Source organism: Diabrotica virgifera, chromosome 9 (assembly GCF_917563875.1).
Source record: "Diabrotica virgifera virgifera chromosome 9, PGI_DIABVI_V3a".
NCBI lineage: Eukaryota > Metazoa > Arthropoda > Insecta > Coleoptera > Chrysomelidae > Diabrotica > Diabrotica virgifera.
Genome location: NC_065451.1, coordinates 29,256,379 through 29,282,071, shown reverse-complemented (window position 1 = coordinate 29,282,071; position 25,693 = coordinate 29,256,379). Strand labels below are relative to the sequence as shown.

The 25,693-nt window shown below is 31.4% G+C and overlaps 2 protein-coding genes across 11 annotated transcripts in view; both read left to right on the top strand.

Annotated features, from left to right (window-relative positions):
• The window catches only part of LOC126892616 (gastrula zinc finger protein XlCGF8.2DB-like), a 379,454-nt gene that overhangs the window by 161,708 nt on the left and 192,053 nt on the right, over nt 1–25,693 (top strand). The window lies entirely within an intron of this gene.
• The window catches only part of LOC114326563 (zinc finger protein 260-like), a 346,266-nt gene that overhangs the window by 294,110 nt on the left and 26,463 nt on the right, over nt 1–25,693 (top strand). The window lies entirely within an intron of this gene.

Here is a 25,693-nt window from a genome sequence, read left to right as displayed (position 1 = left end):
ATAATTTTTATTTTCTTTTTGCATTTGAATTATGTCGGTAAGATCATCCCTTAATCTATCATTTCTGGCATTAGCCTCAGATTTCACTTTCCTGTATACTACATCACTCTTAATCATATTTAAATTTTTAGAGTGTTCTACTCCATAGCAGCAGTTATTAATATCATCATTTCTGATGTTGAAAGCTGTGTTTGGCAGTAATCGGTCACCAAGTAATATTCTTTCAACTCCTCGAACTTGGGATGTCAATTGACTACCGTGAAAAAAATTAATAGAATTACTGTATACATGGGCATTTAGGCTTGAACTTATTTTACAAATGATTTTAAATTTTTTACAATCGGGTTGTGAGCAATAACCGTAAATAATAATTTTACCTTTTAGATAATTGCAACCCTTGATGCATAAAATACAAATATTATTTACTTTCTTAAAGTTTTCTCTTATTGTAAAACTGTATAATTTTGGCTTAAATTTTTTTGATTTTTTATCATATATTGTAGAAAACTCTTGCTTATTTAACAAAAATGTTCCTTCAAACACTGAACAAGTAGAGTTAACTATTAATGTGTTGGGATGTATATTTCGTGAACTTACGGGAATTAATAATGCTTCGCGTTGTGTTTGGTGTATGTTATAAAATTTCTTGATCTCTGGATCGATAATATTGTTATCATGAGAAATATTTAAAGTTTTATCCATAGCAACAGATTTATCCAAACAAGAAATGTCTGCTATATCAAAATTTGCCAATGGTGTTTGTGACAAATTGTTTGTGTTTGTCTCGGAGGGGGCATTAACGGTAGTTTCAAAAAAGGACATATTGTTAAATACTTCAGGATGTACATCAAACGAATTATTTAAATCGACATTATTAATTAGATCCTCACTAGAAAAAGTTATATTATTATTATTATAAATATCCACTACTTCGTTTTTTTGTTGTTGTATAAGACACGAATATGTTTTGTAAAAGTTTGAATTCGTGTTGGAACATTTTTTAAATATTTTTAGTCTATTCAGAGGGGAATCTGCACCACACAAATTTAAAGCTGCCTCGGCTATTAGACTGTCTGACGTTCTACACCTTAAAAGTTTATGCAAAGAAACGTTTTTTGAGTAAAAATATTCACTTAAGGCAATATCAAAACTGTTATTCATTTTTACAACCCTTGCTTTTAACACACAAGACAGTAAAATAAACTTTGCTCTACCAAGCGATAGAAAACACAACTACAATGTTTAAAAAATTAAAAAAAAAAACAGTATATTCACTACAAACTTTGTCCGATAAAATGTTCACTACTAAAAAATTAGAATGCCTATGTCTACCAGAATTTATAAATTTACTGACAAACACATATTTTGAAGAAACTCAGTCCCCACTAAACAAAATAAAGGCTTATGCACTTTCTCTTTTTGGGTTTTTCTAAAGTTGATTATTAGTAATTTCATGTACCCTATATACCGGCCTTGAGTTTTCCAAATTTTCCGTTTTTACCTGCCCCGATAATAACGACCCAGTCCCAGAAGCATACCTTTGTCTATTGAATCATAGAGTAATTGTCTATTGTATCGTAAAGTAATATTTTAAAAAAGTTTGCTCTTCATAGTTAATTTTAAATCAATTAGTACCTTCATCATTCCTGTCATCTAAGTTTAAAATAATAATAGTAGATATGGGCATTACAATTTTTTATATATCATATAGCATACCTTACCTAAAAAAATGTGCAGGAAAATTTAAAAAGGAATTTGTTTTAATATCAAATTAATGGTAAATAAAGACATTCCAATTTCTTTATTTATCCTATAGCATTTCTTTATCTAAACAAATGTGCAAAAAGATGTTAAAAATAATTTATTTTAATATCAAAATATTGTTCTGAATGTTTTTCTTTGTTATTATTTTTTTATTTATTAATTTTATTATTATCTTTATTATTTTTCTGAATGTACTCGCTTCGGCGGTACATATACAAATAAAGAATATTTTTCAATTTTATGTGGTATTATTCCCAAAAAACTTTGTATTAATATCAAAACTTAAAAAAAACCTGTGTGCCCGTAATCGGACTTTCGAGCATCTTCAATATATTAAATATAAAAAGAACGGTAGATGTAGGCATTTCAATTTTTTATGTATGATACCTATAGCATACCTTTATCTAAACAAATGTGGACGAACAGTCATTAAAAATGCAACATTAAACTCGTTCAATCCGTAGTTTTTTTGTAAATGTTGATCTGAAAGGTAGTTTTAAGGGTCGAAAGTTTGAAATGTATCCCAAATCTATATTCGATAAGATAAACAAATAATCATTACACATATTTAAACATGATGTACATCTTTAATAAATAATGCATAAATCTGTAGTTTTTATTCTTCTGTCAGAGAGGGTAGTTGTTCTTACCCCTTAAAAGCAAAAAGCACATATATAAGATAATAATTTATAACTTTTGAAGACGAAAGTCAAATAAGCTCCTTGTCGAATTTCATAAAAATCAATGCGGTACTTTAGAAGGCTGCAGTTATAAAAATTTTTACCCTAAAACACTGGACTGACTGGGATGTGAGGTTCAGAGCCAAGTGGAGTATTACCATAGGAAGGAGATCCTAATTCTTTTGATTGGTGTGATCTAGGACGACTTGAACTTTATTTTTCTATAATAAGTCACTTTACACTACACATAAACTAACGTAAATACTAAGTACAGACACTACAGTGACAAAACTGATTATAAAAAAATTGCGAAAGTAAAGAAATAAATTTAATAAGATGGACTAAACGCCCGAGAAAAGCACCTGACTGTCGCGAAGATTCCGTACAACAACAGAGTTTAAAACTAAATAAAAGTATTCTATCAGAGATTTTATAGGTTTTCGAACAATTATTGTTATTAGCAGAAACATGTTAAATCCCTTAATCCTATGGGTTGGAAAGTTAAGGCGGCTGCACAATTGACCGGGAACGGGAACGAGAACGGAAACGGGAACGAGAACGGAAACTGAAAGCATCAGCAGATTCACAATTAAATGGTAAACAGCTGTTTTGTGTTACTGTCACTTGTGCTATTAATTATTTTTCTTCTCAAAATAAATTTTGTGGAACGATCTTTTTCTAATTTTATTAAAAGAACATGTCTGTTAACTCTAAAAATATGGATTTATTTGATGACGAGCTTTTATAATATTTTCGTTTTTTATAATCTTGGAACTAATTTACACAATATGTGTGCAATCGCAAAGGTTTGTCAGTATAAAGATAAAAAGCATATCAGTCAAATATTTATATTATTATTGTATCTAATTACCAGTACCAAGTACGTACTATGATCTACATCAATCATACGGATGAGGACATTTTTCCAATAAAGAAATCAATCGTTCGTCATTTATTTTAATGCAAAATGTATAAAAATTGTCACTAAAACTTGATCACACACTTCTAATAACAAATTTTTATTGGACATTTGACAGTATTTTTAATACTGCCTTCTGATTGCTTCCGGGAATATAACGGGAATGAGAAAGTTAAAACATGGTCAACTTTCCCGTTCCCCTTACCGGACAGCTTCTCGTTCTCGGTTATTGTGCATCTACAACATTAATTTACATAGAGGTTAACTTTTTTCCCGTTCCCGTTTCCGTTCTCGTTCCCGTTCCCGGGCAATTGTGCAGCCGCCTTTACAAAAGTACTGTTCAAAAACTAATCTCTTAAAATAAAGGGTGATTAATAACAAACTACCTGGGCGGTTAAAGCTAGGTGTAGGAATATATTTAATCAGCTACAATATGAATACAATGCCCCTCTAAAGTAGGATTAGACTATGGCATTTGTCATTTATTTAAATTCATTTCAAAAATGCAGAAAACTAAAATTTGAATAAGTAATAAATAACCAAGATTTTCTTTAAGCTGATCAATACTTTCAAAAGAAATCGGTTTTGTCATTTCTCAAAAATGGTATTATACCGGCAGATTGCATACAAGCTTAGGTAAATTCTTTTATGAGTAATAATAATTATTCAATAAGAGTTTAACAGCTAATGGTACAATGGTTGGGTAAATCATAATTCACAAGAATACTAGTCAAATAAAAATAAAGGGAGTGTTTCCCACACTAAAAATATTATTAATCATCACATTAATATCCAAAAAACCAATAAATAAGTTTTATAAGCTTAAATAGTTTAAAAAAAAATTCAAAAAAAGTTTTATAAAACAATTAAAAAAGTTACTTAGTAATGAGTTAACTCCATTACGACGTCTGTGAAAATTTCAATAAAATCCGTTGAAATCAGAGGTGTTGCACTTTTTATTCAAAGTACTTAGTATATATGCCAACATGCAAATTTTTTAACTATAAACGCTCTTCAATTTTTGAATATCTAATAAATAAAAAAAATAAAACAATCTTTCTCAATTTTTGGATATGTTATTTATTAATGGTTTAATTTCTTTCATAAGAAAAATTAAAATCAAAAATAAAAAGTGTATTCTCCGTTTTTGAGGTGATTAACTACGACATGTGTCTCGTCTATAAGAATCACACACGTACAAACTTTAAAAATTATTTTTTTTCTTCAGTGAAAACACTCCTCAATTTTTGGATATGTTGTTTATTAATAAGCATACTTTCTTAAAAAAAATTAAAATCCAAAATAAAAAGTTTATTCTCCGTTTTTGCGGTGTTTACCAAAGACATGTTTCCTCCATAAGAATCGCACACATAGAATCTTTAAAATTTATTTTTTCTGTTAAGTGAAAACACTCCTCCTCAATTTTTGGATATGTTGTTTATTAATAAGCATACTTTCTTAAAAAAAATTAAAATCCAAAATAAAAAGTGTATTCTCCGTTTTTGAGGTGATTAACTACGACATGTGTCTCGTCTATAAGAATCACACACGTACAAACTTTAAAAATCATTTTTTTTCTTAAGTGAAAACACTCCTCCTCAATTTTTGGATATGTTGTTTATTAATAAGCATACTTTCTTAAAAAAAATTAAAATCCAAAATAAAAAGTGTATTCTCCGTTTTTGCGGTGTTTAACAAAGACATGTTTCCTCCATAAGAATCGCACACATAGAATCTTTAAAATTTATTTTTTCTGTTAAGTGAAAACACTCCTCCTCAATTTTTGGATATGTTGTTTATTAATAAGCATACTTTCTTAAAAAAAATTAAAATCCAAAATAAAAAGTGTATTCTCCGTTTTTGAGGTGATTAACTACGACATGTCTCGTCCATAAGAATCACAAACGTACAATCTTTAAAAATTATTTTTTTTCTTAAGTGACAACACTCCTCCTCAATTTTTGGATATGTTGTTTATTAATAAGCATACTTTCTTAAAAAAAAATTAAAATTCAAAATAAAAAGTGTATTTCTCCGTTTTTGAGGTGATTAACTACGACATGTGTCTCGTCTATAAGAATCACACACGTACAATCTTTAAAAATTATTTTTTTTCTTAAGTGAAAACACTCCTCCTCAATTTTTGGATATGTTGTTTATTAATAAGCATGCTTTATGAAAAAAAATTAAAATCCAAAATAAAAAGTGTATTTCTCCGTTTTTGAGGTGATTAACTACGACATGTCTCGTCCATAAGAATCACAAACGTACAATCTTTAAAAATTATTTTTTTTCTTAAGTGACAACACTCCTCCTCAATTTTTGGATATGTTGTTTATTAATAAGCATACTTTCTTAAAAAAAAATTAAAATTCAAAATAAAAAGTGTATTTCTCCGTTTTTGAGGTGATTAACTACGACATGTGTCTCGTCTATAAGAATCACACACGTACAATCTTTAAAAATTATTTTTTTTCTTAAGTGAAAACACTCCTCCTCAATTTTTGGATATGTTGTTTATTAATAAGCATGCTTTATGAAAAAAAATTAAAATCCAAAATAAAAAGTGTATTTCTCCGTTTTTGAGGTGATTAACTACGACATGTCTCGTCCATAAGAATCACAAACGTACAATCTTTAAAAATTATTTTTTTTCTTAAGTGAAAACACTCTTCCTCAATTTTTGGATATGTTGTTTATTAATAAGCATACTTTCTTAAAAAAAATTAAAATCCAAAATAAAAAGTGTATTCTCCGTTTTTGCGGTGTTTAACAAAGACATGTTTCCTCCATAAGAATCGCACACATAGAATCTTTAAAATTTATTTTTTCTGTTAAGTGAAAACACTCCTCCTCAATTTTTGGATATGTTGTTTATTAATAAGCATACTTTCTTAAAAAAAAATAAAATCCAAAATAAAAAGTGTATTCTCCGTTTTTGAGGTGACATGTTTCATGTGTCGACATGTGTCTCGTCTATAACCCGTTGTCCTAGGTGAGCGACGGAAAACGACGCGACGCGATGCGATGCATTGCGATGCGATGCGACCAGTAATTCACGCGACGTGTGGCTTATGTAGCGTCACATCGCGTCGCTTTCCATCACTCAAACCAGGACAAACGTGACGATGTCAATTATTCATTCCTATTCTTAAGTGTGGGGAAGTATATGGCAATGTTACTCGAAAATTCATATTTTAAATACTTAGCTAAAAAATCCATAAACGAAAAAGAAAGACAACAAATGTCATATATTTAGAACGAGTAAATTTGGAGAGTTTAATCATTTATATCCGAAATTAATGAAATAATCCACGTTGGTTTAAAGAGTATTGTGGCTTATTCACTTTCGATTATATCATTGCAGCTTTTAAACTCAGTATTAATAACTGAGCTGTCAATAACTATCAATAAGTAATTTTCAAAAACCAAAATCTATTGAGGAGAGGCTGTGACTGACTTTAAGGTATGTTAATGAAAAAACACTGGTACTATATAGTTATTATTAGTTTTTATTTATTTAATAAACTATTGCGTAGCATAATTTGAATTGAAAAAAGCAATGGGGCGTCACACTGTGTCGTGTATCGTCGCGAACAAATCAAGTTCGCACTTCGTCGCGTCTTGTCGTAGACTGATTAACCCGAAAACGTAGGCCATACACAAATACAACCATTACTTGATATTTTCGCGTCGCGTCGCGTCGTGTCGCGTTGTCGCGTTTGTCGTTCACCTAGGACAACGGGTTAGAATCACACACGTACAAACTTTAAAAATTATTTTTTTTCTTAAGTGAAAACACTCCTACTCAATTTTTGGATATGTTGTTTATTAATAAGCATACTTTCTTAAAAAAAATTAAAATCCAAAATAAAAAGTGTATTCTCCGTTTTTGCGGTGTTTAACAAAGACATGTTTCCTCCATAAGAATCGCACACATAGAATCTTTAAAATTTATTTTTTCTGTTAAGTGAAAACACTCCTCCTCAATTTTTGGATATGTTGTTTATTAATAAGCATACTTTCTTAAAAAAAATTAAAATTCAAAATAAAAAGTGTATTTCTCCGTTTTTGAGGTGATTAACTACGACATGTGTCTCGTCTATAAGAATCACACACGTACAATCTTTGAAAATTATTTTTTTTCTTAAGTGAAAACACTCCTCCTCAATTTTTGGATATGTTGTTTATTAATAAGCATGCTTTATGAAAAAAAATTAAAATCCAAAATAAAAAGTGTATTTCTCCGTTTTTGAGGTGATTAACTACGACATGTCTCGTCCATAAGAATCACAAACGTACAATCTTTAAAAATTATTTTTTTTCTTAAGTGAAAACACTCCTCGTCAATTTTTGGATATGTTGTTTATTAATAAGCATACTTTCTTAAATAAAATTAAAATCCAAAATAAAAAGTGTATTCTCCGTTTTTGCGGTGATTAACTAAGACATGTTTCCTCCATAAGAATCGCACACATACAATCTTTAAAATTTATTTTTTCTGTAAAGTGAAAACACTCCTCCTCAATTTTTGGATATGTTGTTTATTAATAAGCATTATTTCATAAAGAAAATTAAAATCCAAAATAAAAAGTGTATTTCTTCGCTTTTTGAGAATATGAACTGCAAAGTGTGGAAAATTGGTTTTAATATAAAATTTTATATTAAGTATAAGTTTTACTATTGGTTTCCTTTAATTTAATAATATACTTGCTTGGTAGTACTATTGTCCCAGTATTTTTGCGATATTTTGAAAAAAAAAATCTATGGATGGAATCTATGGATAACTTCACATCGGTAGAATGAGTACTTTCTGATTTTTCTTAAATGGAACACCCTGTATTTTAGTATTGTCATAAAATTATATTTTATGGTACTTTTTTATTTCTTAGGCATTCCCTATACCTAAGTTCTTTAATTTGTGAGTTATCCGCGATTCCTTAATTGCAGATATTAATTACAAGAAAAATTATGTAAAATTTTATTAGGAGGCAGTGAAAATATTCAATCAAAAATAATTTTTCGAAAAAAAATAGATAATAATCTAGACTAATCCGTAATTTTTTAATATTAGATAAGATATCAAAATACGAACATAGTTAAGATTATTGGTGCGTAAATTATTTAAAAAAAAGACACAATATTCTACCTAGTTGGCTATGACACTAAATTTGCTTAAACATTTGCCATTATACTATTTTTATAGTTCCAGTTGCTTTGTTAGCATTACTAATATGAATTTTTCTAATGAGGAACTGATTAATATGTTTTTTTGCTAGAACTGTATAACAAAAATGTGCTACTAGCAATAAGAATTTATCATCAGCAATTCCCTGATAGACTAAAAGAAGAGAAGGTTTTGAAAGTTTACTAGAACGGTTTCAAGGGACTGGACACTTTTTTCTTGTAATCTCTCACTCTGAGTGATTACTTCTTGTTATCACTTCACTTTACTTTAAACTTAATGCGTTAGAGAGAGTTCGATAAACTATGACACACTGAAAGAAGGGTTCGGTTTGAACTGTATATCGATGGCATACAAGACAGGTGTGGTATGTGTGTTAAAACAAATTTTTCAGTAGCGTAATTTTTGAAGTTGGGGGCTATAGATATACCTATACACTAATTCCTTGACTACATTAACTGTTATATTAACAATTTAAAACAATTACTTCATTTCGAATGTTAAATATACAATTAATTACCTATTCGCTTCGTGCATGACTGACGCGACATCTAGTGTAGTCGTTTGAAATTTTCAGCGAACATAATTTGATGTTAAACATGTGATACACATATGACATATTTGAGGTTAATATAATATTTTTATTTACCATTTTTGATAATAAAACAAGTTCAAGTGTCAAATAAACGTCAAATTAAATAACCCGGATATTTGGAAGCTTTCTAAAGAAAATTTTAAGGTTTTTTTTTCACTTTTTCGTTATACATGGTTTCGTTGTAGATGTTAACATTAATTAAGTGAACATCGAAAGCAATTAGTCAGTGTGAATTATTATTACCAGATTTTAACATCAGCTGGGTCTATTGAACTATTAATTTCGTGATGTGTATATAACAAAAATGGAAATACATATATGACGACAGGAATATACCATCAGATCGGGGAAGGAAAGAAAGTCGGTATGAAAATATAAATCTATATAAATAAAAATGAATGTGAAAAGTGAAAAGATTCAAAGATTCAAAAATTTATTGACTACGTTTACAAAAAAAAAATTTGAATTGTAGCAAGTCAATTTGATATATATAAAATACATGAGATAATGTGTACATATATACAATATAACATATAGAAATATAATTACATTCATGCACATTTACAAAATATGACATCGGAAAACATAGTGAGTAATATTCATGTCCATGATACTGCTTTAAAATGATCGAAATATTCACTAACAGAGTAAACAGCAAATCTCAGTAGATATTTTTTCAGAATGACTTTAAATTTATTGATTGTAAGGTTTTTAAAATCTATAGGTAGGACATTATATATGTTAAAATCAATTGAGTTTTTTTGTGATTTACTCAAACGATATTTGACTGTTCTGATATTATTTGCACCTCTTGTGCTGTAATTATGCAAGTCAGACTGTTTAACTAAAGTATCTGCAGTTTTGTGTGTTTCCACGAGAACATTGTATAGCCATAGTGTTGGCAAGGGCATTATTTTATATTTAATAAATAATGGTTTGCAAGATTCCAAGTAACCAACTTTTGCAATTATTCTAATTGCTTTTTTTTGCAATTTAAATATTGTTAGTGCATTGCAAGAGTTTCCTCACAAAATAACGCCATAGCTTGAAAACGAATGGAAGAGAGAAAAATAAATTGTTCTTAAGGTATCAACACTTGTAACAAGTTTTAGTTGTCTAAGTAAAAATAAAGTACTGGAAAGTTTGCCTTTGAGATGGTCAATATGGTTATACCAAGTCAGTGTGTTGTCAGTTGTCATGCCCAGCAATTTTACAGTATTTTTTTCCACATGAGCATCGAATGGATTAGTTGAAATGAATAAATTTTGAGTTTTGGTGTCATTTAGTCTAAGTTTATTTGCTGCGAACCATGATTGAGCATTTGAATTTATGTTCCTAGAATTGGTTTCTAAAAGAGAACGATTTCTGTCAGAAAAAATAAAAGTAGTGTCATCTGCAAATAGTACTGTTTTACATGGAGCCATAAAATTGGGCAAGTCATTAACATATATAATAAATAATAGAGGGCCCAAAACAGAACCTTGTGGAACTCCATGATTAACATGCTTAAATTCAGAGAGACAATTTCCGTATCTGACTGCTTGGTATCTATCACTTAGATAAGATTTAATTAGTTCTAGAGGAGTACCTCTGATGCCGTAAAAGTGCAGTTTTTTTAGTAAAATTTCATGAGAAACACAGTCGAAGGCCTTTGAAAGATCACACAACGTTACAGCAGTTTGGTTATGCTTCTCCAGGCCATCCACTATGCCACTCATCACATCTAAGAGTGCATGAGTTGTGGAACGATCCTTTCTAAACCCATATTGTGAACTGGTAAGAAAGTTATTGGTTTCAAAGTACGATATTATGTGTTGCTTCAGAATTTTTTCTATTATTTTACTGAATATGGAAACGATAGAAATTGGTCTATAATTGTCTACAAGATCACGATCGCCCTTCTTAAATACAGGAACAATTTTGGAGTATTTAAATCCAGTTGGAAATATCCCGATTGAAAAAATGTTATTAATGAGATGTGTTAAAGGATCAGTAATTATTTCACAAGTATTTTTATAAAAGAAGCGTTTAGCTCATTTGTATCCAAACAATTTGAATTTTTTAGTGAATTTATAACCTCCGATACTTCTTGTTGAGTAGTTGGAGATAGAAAGAATGAACTCGATGGAGCTGGGAAGTTTTGATAGTTCAAGATTATGTCGTCTGATGTATTAGGAAGGGTTTTTATAATGTTCTCAGCAATTTCAACAAAAAAGTTATTGAAAGTGTCACAAGATAAATTGGTTGTTATATTATGTGAACTATTTGTTTTGTTACGCTCATAGTTAATTATCTTCCAACACGTCTTGGATCTATTCTTTGATGTTAATATTAATTTCTCATAAGCCATCTTTTTCGCGTTTTTCAACTCGGAATTATAATGATTTTTGTATTTTTTATATTCGTTCTAATGTATTGGATTTTTAGTAGAATCAGCACGTATTTTATAAGAGTGCAGATAATTTCTCATATTTTTTAAGTTGTCATTAAACCAATTTACAGGACATTTTTATTTTTAATAACCAATGTTTTTAGTGGAAAATAATGAGATACTGCATAATTTTAATTATCTATTAAAAACGTTGCTAGCAATCTACATCAAAATCACTATCAAAATGTTCCAGTCCAACTCTGATAAAAAGTTTCTCATTTTTAAAATACCTTCCTGTGTAAAGGCTCTAGTGCAAACACTTGATTTTAATTTATTTGATGATTTGCTTAACTTAATATACTGTCCGCGATGGTCTGAAAAACAAGGTTCAAGGACATTTGTCTGAAACTGATTTTCTTCAAAATTTGTCATAATATTGTCTATACAAGTGGCAGATGTAGCAGTAACTCGAGTATAGTCATAAATTGTTTGTTTTATACCAAAAGATGATATTATAGAAGTCAATTCACTAATGTTTGGCGTTTTTCCTTTAAAATTAATATTAAAATCTCCCAAAATCACTACATTCAAATTTGCCCTCATAATGTGATCCAATAGATTTTCAAAATTTTTTAAAAAAGACTTAAAATCGTTACATTTACTAGATCTATACACTACCAATACAACAGTGTTAATATCCTGAAGAAAAATTCCACAAAATTCAGATGTTTGTTCAGTATTAAAACTATCGCAGTTTATAGCTTCAAATTCTAAAGTGTTTTTAACATAGATTACAGTACCACCATTCTTTTTATTCTTCCTACAGAAACTGCTAGCAAGTAAATACCTATCAATATTTATGTATCTGAGATTTGCTTCACTCTGCCAGTGCTCTGAGAAGCAGACAACGTCAAAGTTAAATTCCAACAAAAATAAATCAATCATTTCTATTTTATTTGCTAAACATTGAACATTAACATGGAACACACTCACCAAGTTATCACCAATTAAAATATTATTATGTTTTTCAGGAACTTCTAAACTTCCTACGTTAACATCAATATTTTTTCCATTTGTGTTGACTAGTTCTTTTCCAATACGGCTGCACTGTTTTGCCCCTCCCCCCGAATTTTTTTGGACAAACTGTTTTTTTTTTATTTTTATATGATGTAGAATCAAAATATAACTGAATTTTCACTTTTCTATCACCAACCGTTATTTTTTAATAGGCATTTAAATATTTTACATCTATAGATATAAATAAAAATGAATGTTTGTATGTATGTATGTTTGTATGTATGTACCTTATAGACTCGCAAACTATGCATTTGATCGTAAGATGATCTTAATCAACGGCGTCACCTCCGCTGTGATTATCGAGAATCGAAATTAATGAATTCAATGGAAGGTAATAGCAATATAGTTGTTTATGTATCGAGAATAGTTGTGGCATTTATAATTATTGTCATTTTTCCTTCTCAGTGTAACTCTCAAATAAATTTATTATTTATTTGCTGGGCCACAATCACCAAAGAGAAATTCAAAGGAGAGGATATCTTTATCCCGCGTATTCCGAGGATTTCAAAAGATTTGCCATTTGATTTCAAGTATCTATAATTTGCCGTGCCCTTGGATTTTGTCACTATGATGAACAAATCACAAGTTTGTTGGAACTTAAGAGTGTCTATAGGGCTTTTCATTCACAGTCATTTGTTTCGAGCTTCTGTCATGTGTCACATAATATTAGTTTATCTACGTCGTACGTTATTGGTATATATCAATGATACAAACACAAACCAAAGACGTATGACGTAGATATATTAATATTATGTGACACATGACAGAAGCTCGAAACAAATGACAATCGATGAAAAGCCCTATGTTACGGCCATGGAAAATTAATCGAGCGTTGGAAAACCGCCATCGTTGTAGGTTTGCACACCTCAAATAAAACATTGCTTATAAGAAATAACTAAATTTATTCTGTTTTATTACATACTATTTTTAATACTATTAATTTTTTTTGTTTTCTTTTAATTTTTATTTATTGAACTTTGACAGAGTTTTATATATTTCTAAGGCGGTATGAAGTTCGCCGGGGGTTCAGCTAGTATAAATAATAAAAATCAAAACAGCAATAATAAGGTAAGCGAAATATCTATTGAAAAAAATTATTCTTCAATCATTATTCGCCAGAATTGTCATATTTCGCCGCTAGGAGCGCTGGCATAGTTTCGTGTATCCCCACCATGGTCACGCACGGAGCGAATAGATATATGCGCTAACCATTTCTGTGCACTACTTTATTGTAGATACCACATCTGGCTGCTTATAATGTTAACTGTTTAAAAATAAAAATAAATGATAAAAAGTAAAACTAAATGAAATGGAAGTATTTAATTATCAAAACTGTAACAAATATCACTTCTTGACTTCACAAATAGGGTGGTGTAAAGGCTTCATTAAATAAACAAGCTGCTATTTGGGTTGCAATTTAAAACATAAACATGTTTAGGGGCTATCCACGATACGCAATTATTGAAGCTCTTATTTATAATTTTGCGTATGGGCACCTATAGTTCAGAGAAATAAGGAAAAAAAATATCCTGTTGGTGACACAACCCCCTCCAGGCCGACACCAAATTTTTTGAGTAGTATGGACATCTATAATAATAACCTATATGTTTCATGCAGCCGATTTTGATGATATACATAGTTATAAACAAATGAAGATCAAAAAATGTGTCTATCCTTATTGGTTGCTTAGAAAATTGCAAAATAAATCATAAATTTTGAGTTTTTATAAATATCCATAACTTATGTAAAAATTAACTTAGAACCTTCTTATTACAGGGAATGCTAAGACTTCTGGTGCTTAAATCATACTCTAAATTTCAAAGCAATTGATCAAATAGTTTAAAAGTTATTTAATTTGTTTATGGCAAATTAATTATATAAGTCAGAAAATGATGAAGTCACAGAAATACTTTGGATAGCTTATGAAAGAAGAAGATTTACACTATTAATTTCATTAAAAAAATGACAAAATAATTCTAAATATTGCAAGAACATGTGAATTAAAAAAAGGGAGGGGGCTAACTTCTTCCCTAATTGTCCTAGGACAATTGTTTTTCTTTCTAAATGTGTATAAAAATTCAGTCTTTCTACATATGAAAAAATAATTTTTCTACGGTCAAAGGTTAAAAAGTTGTTCTAATTGTTTATAAATAAACAAAAAATCGACATGTTTTTGCAAAATAATTTTACACTGTTTGAAATTACTGTAGTTCAGAGTAAATTTACTTTGGTCAGAAACTTTGCAAGACAAATTGCTTTGAAATTTAAAATATAATTTAAGCACAAGAAGTCTCGGCATTCCGTTTAATAAGAAAGTTCTAACTTAATTTTTACATAAGTTATGAACATTTATAAAATCTCAAAATTTATGATTTATTTTGCAATTATCTAAGCAACAAATAAGGATACCTATACATATTTAGCGAACGCCATATTGAAGTTTTTTTATATGTTTTATGAGTTTCTTATTCTTAAATTTGTTTAGAATGCTTCACTTTTTAGTAATAGATGAAAAAAGCGAAAATTTACCGTTTTTTTATCTTTATTTGTTTATAACTATGCATATCATCAAATTCGGCTGCAGGAAACATATAGGTGTCCATACTACTCAAAAAATTTGGTTTCGGCCTGGAGGGGGAGGTGTCACAAGAAAAATCTTATTTCTCTGGACTACTAAGCATCTTTCTAATACCTTGCGCGTCAGGGAAAACGGGCACCCCAAAAAATAGGTCATTTTTAATGTCTCGATTTTCCTAAACCTGTTTGTCCTTTTTAAGTAATTTTATAATGTGTTTATTAATATGTTATAGCCTTGTTCTTTAACAATATCGCTGTAATAATATTGTTCCTAAACAGGTAAATTATGATTGTATACTTGATGGACCAATCAAACTATGTTTTTTTCTCAAAGTTCAAACAACTATAGCCTCAGGTTTTCTTAACATTCTGTTTTTTGACTCATTCGCTTATGTGGGATACTAAAAAGTTAGATACTTTTTCATCTTGCCATGCTCTTCATCAATACAGAGGGTGTTTTTAAATAAGTGTGACAAACTTTAAAACTACCAAATTTCATTTGCATATCTCAACCGGTTTTAGAGCAATATTTGGAATGTTCATTTAAAGATGGAGTTACTACAAATAAAATGGTATCTTTGGATGGTGAACTGATAGTAAAAAGCAATAGTTTTAAGTACCTGGGATCAGTATTACAGAGTAATGGAGAAATAGATGGAGATGCATGTAGTAGAATTAGGGCTGGATGGATGAAGTGGAAGGAAGCGAGTGGTGTGTTGTGTGACAGAAAAGTTACAATGAAGCTGAAAGGAAAATTCTATAAAACAGCCATAAGACCGGCTATGATGTACGGAACTGAATGTTGGGCAGTGAAAAAGAAAGAGGAACAACGAATGCATGTGGCGGAGATGAGAATGCTTAGATGGATGAGTGGAGTGACAGGAAGAAAGGATAAAATTAAAAATGAGTATACTAGGGGAAGTCTAGGTGTGGCACCAATTGATGCCAAAATGAAAGAGCATAGGTTGAGATGGTTTGGTCATGTTCAACGTCGAGACGTTAATCATCCAATACGAAGAGTAGCTGAAGTGCAGATTCCTGGAAGGAGTAGGAGAGGAAGACCAAAGAAGACGTGGGGGGAGACGATTAGGCAGGACATGTTGGTAAAGGGGATTAATATTGAAATGACCCAGGATAGAATTGTGTGGAGAAATGCAATTAGGGAAGCCGACCCCGCATAGGGATAAGGCAAAGAGAATGATGATGAACCGGTTTTAGAGCAATAAATAAATCGTCTGTTTGTAAGAAAAAATTCAACATCCCGTAACTCGGATACGAAGCATTTGCGTACATATGTTTATAAAGCAAACGGTCATTATTTTTTCATGCAGAATTACCCCTTAAAGTTTGTCGCACTTATTTAGAAACACCCTGTACTGATGAAGAACATGGCCAGTTGTTAAAATGCCTAACTTTTTTGTTATCCAACTTAAGCGAATGAATAAAAAAACAGAATGTTAAGAAAACCTGAGGCTATAGTTGGATTTTAATCTCATTATTTTATAAATGGTAGAAGATTCCACGGGGTGTTCCGAACTTTTAAAAAAAGACACATTTTGATTGGTACACCCGGTATACAACGACAGTTTAAATTCTTGTTCATTTTAGCAATTGACAGCTCATTTTAAATCAAATTCTTGTTAATAGGTTTTAATATTTCTTGAGACTCTTGAGGGAGGAGGTGGATGCCAAAATTTTCGTTGAAACTTGCGAGCTTTATACTTTTGGTATTTGCACCATGAATCGACTTCTTTTGGACAATGCGAAGATTGCCGATTGGCGCATTGACGTCTTTTCTTGTGTGCTTTTGCAAGAACATCAGTATTTGCTTAGAAATTAATATTGGGAAAACCCGATGTATTTAAAAACATTATATGGAGGGTTGTATACATTTTAGTGTTACAAAATAGTATATTAAGTATGGAGAACGGTAAGGGTTTTATACCGATCGAAGACAATTGTTTGGAGGAGGAGCGGCGCGACGACTCCAATTATTGTCTGAGATCGGTTACCCTTAACGTTCGACATGCTTATAACGTTTTTTGCACGATTGATACCATTATAAATTATAAAATTAAACATTTTCGTCATATTGACTAGTTTCATTCATTTTATCAAGATAGATACTTTGGTTGTTAGGTAGTAACTAGGGTGCATAACAACAATGGAGAATTGAGCTTTTATTTAGTTGTCAAGAATTTTAAGTACAATTTTGATTATTATAAATTAAAATATGAGCGAAAGTGAATTTGAAGACATTGAACGGGCTTGGAAAGAAGGGTGTTCCGCAATTATTCCCGAAAAATCCAAAATCCGTTATTAAAATACCTACCAAAGTTTTAAAAAATGGTGCGAAGGCAAGAATTTAAGAATCGAAGAAAAGTCTCTATTGGCATATTTCGTTCAGACATATGCAGTTGAAAGCTCCTGGAAGCCTCTGGGCAGAATATTCAATGATTAAATCCACCGTTTTTCTTTATGATGGCATTGATATTTCCAAGTTTTCAACTTTGATCGCGTATTTGAAGAGAAAAAATGTTGGCTATAGGCCTAAGAAAGCGAGCATTTTTACACGGGAGCAATTTGAAAAATTTCTGATGGAAGCACCGGATGAAGAATTTCTAGTTCACAAGGTAATATAAGCTAGTTTAGGTAAAAGAAATACTCTAATGAAGATTTTTTCATAATTTGTAGGTCGCAATGATATTGGGAATATCTGGTGCCTGTAGAAGAGAAGAATTATATAATATTACTATGAATGACATCCAACAAACCGATGGTTTAATGATTGTAAAAGTACCCAATACAAAAACGAACATCCAGCGTACTTTTACAGTCGTTAATAAACCAGACGATAAAATTCCATATTTAGAAATTCTGCAAAAGTATGTAAAACTTCGTCCATTACAAGTAAAATCAAATCATTTGTTCTTAAGATACGCCAAAGGAAAATGTTGTGCTCAAGTAATAGGGAAAGGGACAATCGGGGGCTGGCCTTCTCAAATTGCCAAATTCTTAAATTTGCCTAATCCCGAGAACTATACTGGCCATTCGTTCAGGAGGACATCAGCAACGCTTTTGGCTAATAAAGGTGTTGATGTCTTCGGATTAAAGCGTCATGGTGTAACAAAATACTACTTTGCAGTAGTATTTGTTGAACTAAAATGATAAGATGAAATGAATGAAGGAGGGTGATGAACTGATAATGGAAGTATGGAGAGACAGAGGCAAACTGAATAGAGTTGGCTAGCTGTAGATGCAAGAGAGCAACTTGACACTCAAGGATGGATACGGCTCGTTTGCATGCCTGTCGAAGAACAGTAGATCAAAGTAGAGAGTGATGATAACTAAGAAGGGAAATATTAAGATAAGAATATATGCTCAGAAAATAGATTAAATAAATATAATAATATAATAAAAATAGAAGAATGTAGGAGATAAATACAATAGACTGAATTATGGGCGCCAGAAGTTGGAATGGACCAAACTTCCAGGTATCTTACACTGCTGTTAAATAGTAAATATATTAAATTATTAAATTCAAAAATGGGAAAAAAAATAATTGGTATACAAAAACAAATAAATATTTATTAAATATAACTACTTAGATTTTTGACAACCTCTGAGTTAGAAAAATACAAATTATGTAACTATAAAATGACAATGGGAAATAATTACCTATCTAAGTATAAATATAATTACCTATTAAATTAGTATTGGAGTAGCTTTTCTAGGAAGCATACCCCCAACTTACATATACTAGGTTAAATAACAACCTTCACCAAATAATTGTACGATTAAAATACGTACAACGTCAAATCCTATAGAAATATGAATAATAAAAATACCTCAATAATATAAATAATAAATATATATAACTCACAATGAGTTGACGGGCAACAAGCTCCTAAGTGAACCAACAAAGTCCTGGATGCAAGAGATCCTTTTGCTGACTCGTGGTTCTGAATAATTAACAAGTGAAACTAAAAGCTATCCTGAGGGGATAGGGATTAGGGAGTGAATTTAATTTAATTACAAATGAATTTAAGTTAAGTAAACAAAATTTTGAATTTAAATTACATAAAAAAAACAAGCTAATGATATTAAAATATATATAGTTATATGCAAAATATGGAAACAAGTCTAATAATGGTGATAAAAAAATAAATGTAAGGAACTACTGTATAGGAAAAGGTTATTTGGGCCCAAATTATCCTCTTTTACAAAGAGACATACAGGTGTGGGAGCGCTATTGAATTATGTGTATGTTAATTACTTAAATGTTCTGGATATTATAAAAAAATAATAAGTGTATAAGTGTACTGGTATAGGTAGATAACTATTGCACTGTTAAATATAAAAAGTTCCCGAAACAAACCCGATTGACCTGATATTGTCCCCACAAGTGTTCCTTGCTACTTCTCAGTAACGTATTCGATCCCTAGTTAGGCACAGAATGGTGCTACACCGCTAACAGTAACATGGCAGTTCTCCAAAATGCAGCATAATGAAGTAAAAGAAAATTACATGGCTTTTAGAACTTGTCCCCTGGATGACTTGGTCGTAAAGCGGTCCCTCTCAGGTGGTAGGAGTAGTTAAAGATTTTTCCCCAAGTGGCTAAAAAAAATAGAATCCCGGTTTTACTTCATTGTAATAATGTAGGGAAGAGTCAGAGAAGAAAACAAAAATCAGGAAGTTTTTATTTAGAATAAAGAAGAATCAGAAAAAGCTATCTCATTAGAAGGAAAAAACAATCTTCCACTAGACTGTTTGGTGACCTTGTCATAATATTGGCATATAAAATGGCCTTGACTCGATAATATGTAGACAAGTAAATCTCAAATTTAAATGCTGAATATATTTATTTTGGAAATATCTATTCATAAAAAATAGTATAGTTATTAAATGATATGAAATAATGCCAAGGTAGTGTACAAATTTATGAAAATACCAAATATCGGAACAGAATCGGTGGATATGATGTACGGAATTTACTATGTTTCAGAACTGCATGATTATAATATACAAAATTGGAGTTGGGTAATATGTGATGTAACATAACCCCACAAATTACGAGAGATGATAATTTTATCAGATATTTATGACAAAATGCTTTCCCTCTCAGTGGATATTACAGACAATGAAATAGTTAAAAGATACTAGCCTTAATTAATAAGCTCACTGCAAGATTTAATAGTATTTTTTTTAAAGACGTCAAATTAGACAAACAAAAAAATATGGCGTTATATAGCGTGTAAAAAAAATTATTTACCAGATAGCCACAATTCACTGCTGGAAATATTCAATTATTGTTTCTTCAGCCCACTAAACACATATATAATAAACTCGGATAATTTAACATGTCAAAATAATACTATGACTTGAAACATAAGATTGAAATATTCGCCGCTCTACTTGAATAGGCTATCTGCCACTCGAGTTGAACGCCCTGACCAAAGTGGCATATTTTCCGTGCAACGAAGACGATGTCACAATAAAGTTAATTTGGTTGCCGCTAGGAGTACACCAGGTATACAAATATACAGGTCTGCTAATCTATAGGTTTGTTATGACGTCAGAGAAAGACGAAATATTTACTAGTTATTGTTTTAAGTATGATTTAATAACAGAACATTATTAAAATTTAAATAAAATAACAATAAAGATCATTAGAAGTTAACGAAATGTTATAATCCCCTCCTACTAGGAGAAAAAAAAATTTTACGCAAAAAAATTTTTTTTTTTTGCTAAAATTCAAATTATCATAACCAAGTGGTAATAATCTATTATTATACGGTGATCCGCAAGATTACAAGTAACCACAAATTAAGGATCAAGGGAAAGAAGTATAATCACTACACCAAAACTATGAATCGCAAAAGATGACTTGAAGTCATATTAAAATGTCAGCGACATTTTGTCTGAAAGCCAAAACATAAGCTAAATAATATACTAAAGTTCGTAATGACAAATAAATGTCGAACTGGCACTAAATCCAAAATTGAACTATCCATGGACATCAAATTTAAAAAGGGTATATCCAAGGACGAACAACCAGGCAAAGGTATGAGCCAATTCGCACCATAACCCAAATAAATATTCTAAAGTAAGACAAAAGAAATCAAAACTAAAATCAGTGAAGAATCGAACACTTAATTAAAAATTGAACTACCAATGGACACCAGATTCATAATAGCATATCCAGAGAAGAACAATCCGGAATATTTATGGAACAATTCTCACCAGTGCCAAATAATACAACTAGTAAGCATATCAAAGTTATCCAAAAACTCATTAATCAAAATAAATGTGGAATCGGACTCTTAATCCAAAGTCGGACTATCAATGGACACCAGATTCATAAAGCATATCCATAGAAGGACGACCAGGAAGATTTATGGACCAATTCACACCAATACTAAATCACATAAATTAATTAGGCCTATGTACAACCACAACCGGTAATACGAGCCTATACAACCAAATAAACAAAATAAGTGAGGACTCGGACGCTTTATCCAAAATCGGACTATCAATGGACACCAGATTTATAGGAGCATATCCAAAGAAGAACGATCAGGAAGATTTGTGTACCAATTCTCACTAATACTAAATAAACTAAATTAGGTCCATCGACTCAAGTAAGTCGTTGACTAACTAAAATTGGTCCGTGCTGTTGTTCACTAGCTATAGCTATAGCTGATAACGTACCAATTGTAATAATAAAATCTAAATGGTGAACTTACAAGTTCTATGACACCATAATAAATGATAGAAAAAAAATATGACGAGAACGAGCAACCAATTTTGAATAAAACTGTAGATTCATACGTTCTCGCATACATAGAATTATCCAGGAAATATTCCTGAATCTCAACAACAAAACTAATGCCTCAGGAAAGAAGAGGGAATCTACTAAAATAAGCAATTCATTTGTCCAAACACCTCAAATACTAAAAGGAACCTACTACCTATGAAGTACGGGACATAATATAAACTAAATATTCCCTATCAAATGCTAAAAAATGTAACTGGAATAATTACACAAGGATGGTCAGGACATGTGGCCAACATTTCCTGACCAGAAATATTTTGATGAATAAACATCTGCGTACTCTGCTATGAAAACATAGGTTACGAAATCGGATAGCAGTGATCAGTTGCTGAATTTCGAACCCACGCATTCACTAGGTTACCTAGGAACCCAAATTACAGAGCATTGGCAGACTAGTTCTTAAGAAGAAATCCATACATACATCAGAATTCCAAACTAATTCCAGAATCATACTCAGGGCATAAGGATATGAATTATTATAAAGTATTTAAGATATCTGTGACAAATGTTGATAAAGTAAACCAATATCAAATTAAGAACCACCCCATCTTTCCAATATGACAAATCTCATAACCAGATAATAAAAGATACATATACAAAAAATAGTATGTACCTAATCAAATATCAAAAATACAACACACAACCTGAGATAAGTAGTGTATAATATTGTTAGTTCCATACCAAATATCAATATTAAACCAACGTACTTGTATGAGCCTACATATTCAAATATATAAATATACAATAATCAACAACCCTTCTATGCTAAGGGGTGAGGTGCGCACTCTAAAAAATACAAGTAGGTTCTTATTAACTAGGTGATCCAACTGACAGGGTTAGTAATTAATAAGGTTGGTTCATAATAATTAAAGTGCAGCATTAATAATGAAAAAAAAATGATAAGCTCATACATAAGAGTACTACATAAATAATTAACCTAATGATTCATACATTGGAAGTCATCTAACAACCATGCCAAAAGATAAAAATTGAGCTATGTACCTGCTCTATCTGGTGAATAAAATACTAAACTAAAATACTGAATCTTAATAAGGATCGAGCTAAAGACAAATAGAGGAAGAGGTTAGCTCAAACAACCCTATAAAGTTAATCTTCTTCCGAAGATGACGAATCAACCTCATCCATGGTGTTATCAGGCAGTAAATCCTTTATGTGAAATTGTCCAATTCGTTTGTTAGTCGAATTGTCCTTCAATTCATATACTAAAGGAGATATTACCTTCACAACCGTACAGGGAATATATTTCTGGCAAAATTTTGCCGAAATAGCATCACCCTTATTAGACTTCACAAAGTTTCGCTTCAACACTTTATCTCCAACGAAGAATCGCAGATCTCTTTTCCTCAGGTTATACTGCTGCTGGTTCCTGAGATAGGAAGTTTTTAACTTCTTCCGAATGTCAGAAAAAATTTGAGGTAGAGTCTGGAGATCATCTAAGCGATGAAGGTTATCGGATATCTGAGGGAGATTTGTGGAAGTGTCTGAAATTGCACCAAAATAGTCACCAGATAAAGCAACATGTCTACCAAAATTGAGATATGCAGGAGAACATTGGGTAACCTCATGGACAGAGGTCCTTATGGCTTGAATGTATAGGAATGGATATATTGATCCCAAGCTCTGTGATCTGGGAATGTATAGGACCTTAGGGCTGTGACAATACTGCGATTCACTCTCTCAGTATGATTGGCTTGAGGATGGTAGGCAGCATTATAGAAGGTCTTCTGAACCTTATATTTAGTTAGAAGGTCTTTAAAAGCCTTCGAAACAAACTGAGGACCATTGTCACATGACACAATTTGGGGAACACCAAACAACAAAAAGACTTGTTCCTCTAAATATTTCAAAATTGCTGGAGTTGTGGCCTGACGAAGAGGGCAAACTAAAGGAAATTTGGTGAAATAATCCACAACTACCAAGCAGTAAGTATTACCCTTATAACTACGAGGATAAGGTCCAATGAGATCCAACGAGATCATCTGCCAAGGAAAATTAATATTCCTAAAGGAACCCATGAGTCCAGCTTGTGGTAAATTACTGGGTTTACAAGTTGCACAAACTATACACTTAGAGATATACCTTTTGATAGACTTGCGCATGCCAGGCCAATAATATAATTCGGCGATACGATGATAAGTTTTATAAAAACCAAAATGTCCAGCAGTAACTTCGTCATGAAACATACGTAAAATGTTCTCCCTATTTGGCGTAGGTACAACTATTTTCCAATCTGACATATTGGATAAGGCCTCCATAGGACTTAAGATATGTTTGTAGAGTATATTGTTCTCTACCTTAAAATCAGGATAATTTTGTGGGTCTTGAGTAACCCTATCAATCATATTCTGATACCACTCGTCAGGAGTTAAGGTGGACAAATCTAAGACATTAAGATCATGGACACGGGAAAGAGCATCAGCAACCACTACACCGTTGGCCTTTCGATGAACAATTTTATATGAATAGGCAGCCAGTTTGCATATCCATCGGGAAAGTCTCTGAGATGGGTTTTTCATACTATGAAGCCATAACAAGGAACTATGGTCCGTAATTATAGTGAAATTACGACCCTCTAAATAATAACGGAATGCTTCTAACCCATGTATGATAGCTAAGAGTTCTTTCTCCGTGGTGGAATAGTTTTTCTGTGCCTTATTCAATTTCTTACTCGTGTAAGCTATGGGATGTTCCGAGCCATCTTTCAACTGGAACAATACGCCACCAGAAGCAGTATTAGAGCAATCAGTCATCAAATAAAAATGCTCATTAAAATTAGGTGACATCATGACTGGTGCGCTAGTTAAAGCATCTTTAACGCGCCTAAAAGCTTCATCGGCCTCAGGAGTCCAAGTAATGGTCTGCCCCTTTTTCCTGTTCTTCAAAAGATCAGTAAGAGGTGACAACAAGGTAGAGTATGAAGGTACAAACCGGCGATAATATCCACACATTCCCAATATCCTACGGACTTGGGTGGTGGTCTTAGGTATAGGAAAATTCTTAATAGCAACTATTTTCTCAGGATCAGTCCTTAGACCCTGATTATCAACAACATAACCCAAAAACTTAAGACTAGGACGACAAAACTGACACTTATCCAGATTAATTGTTAGATTAGCTTCCTTAAGACGTAAAAACAATTTATCTAAAATTTCCATATGAAGGGAAAAATCAGGAGTGACTACTAAAATATCGTCCAAATAATAGAAAACATAGGGCTCTAACTGTGGACCAATGACTAAATCCATCAGACGACACATTGTCTGAGGAGCAGAAACAAGACCGAAAGGCATGGTGACAAACTGGAATAATCCTTTACCACTGACAGCAAAAGCAGTATACTTCTTGCTCTCTTCACTCAGTGGGATCTGTAAGAAGGCCTTAGACAAATCTATCGAAGAGATGTATTTGGCATTCTGAAGTTTGCTCAAAATCACATCAATTCGGGGAATTGGATAAGCATCCCTGTTAGTGGTGATACTGTTTAGTTTTCGACCATCAAAGCAGATCCTGAAGGATCCATCCTTCTTCTTTGTTAACCAGAGTGGGGAACAATAGGACGACGTTGAATGTTCTATGATATTTAAAGCAAGCATCGAATCTACTTCTTTTTCTAAATCTGCCTGCCAGGCTTGAGGTATGGGATACTGATATAATCTGAAAGGAGTAGGA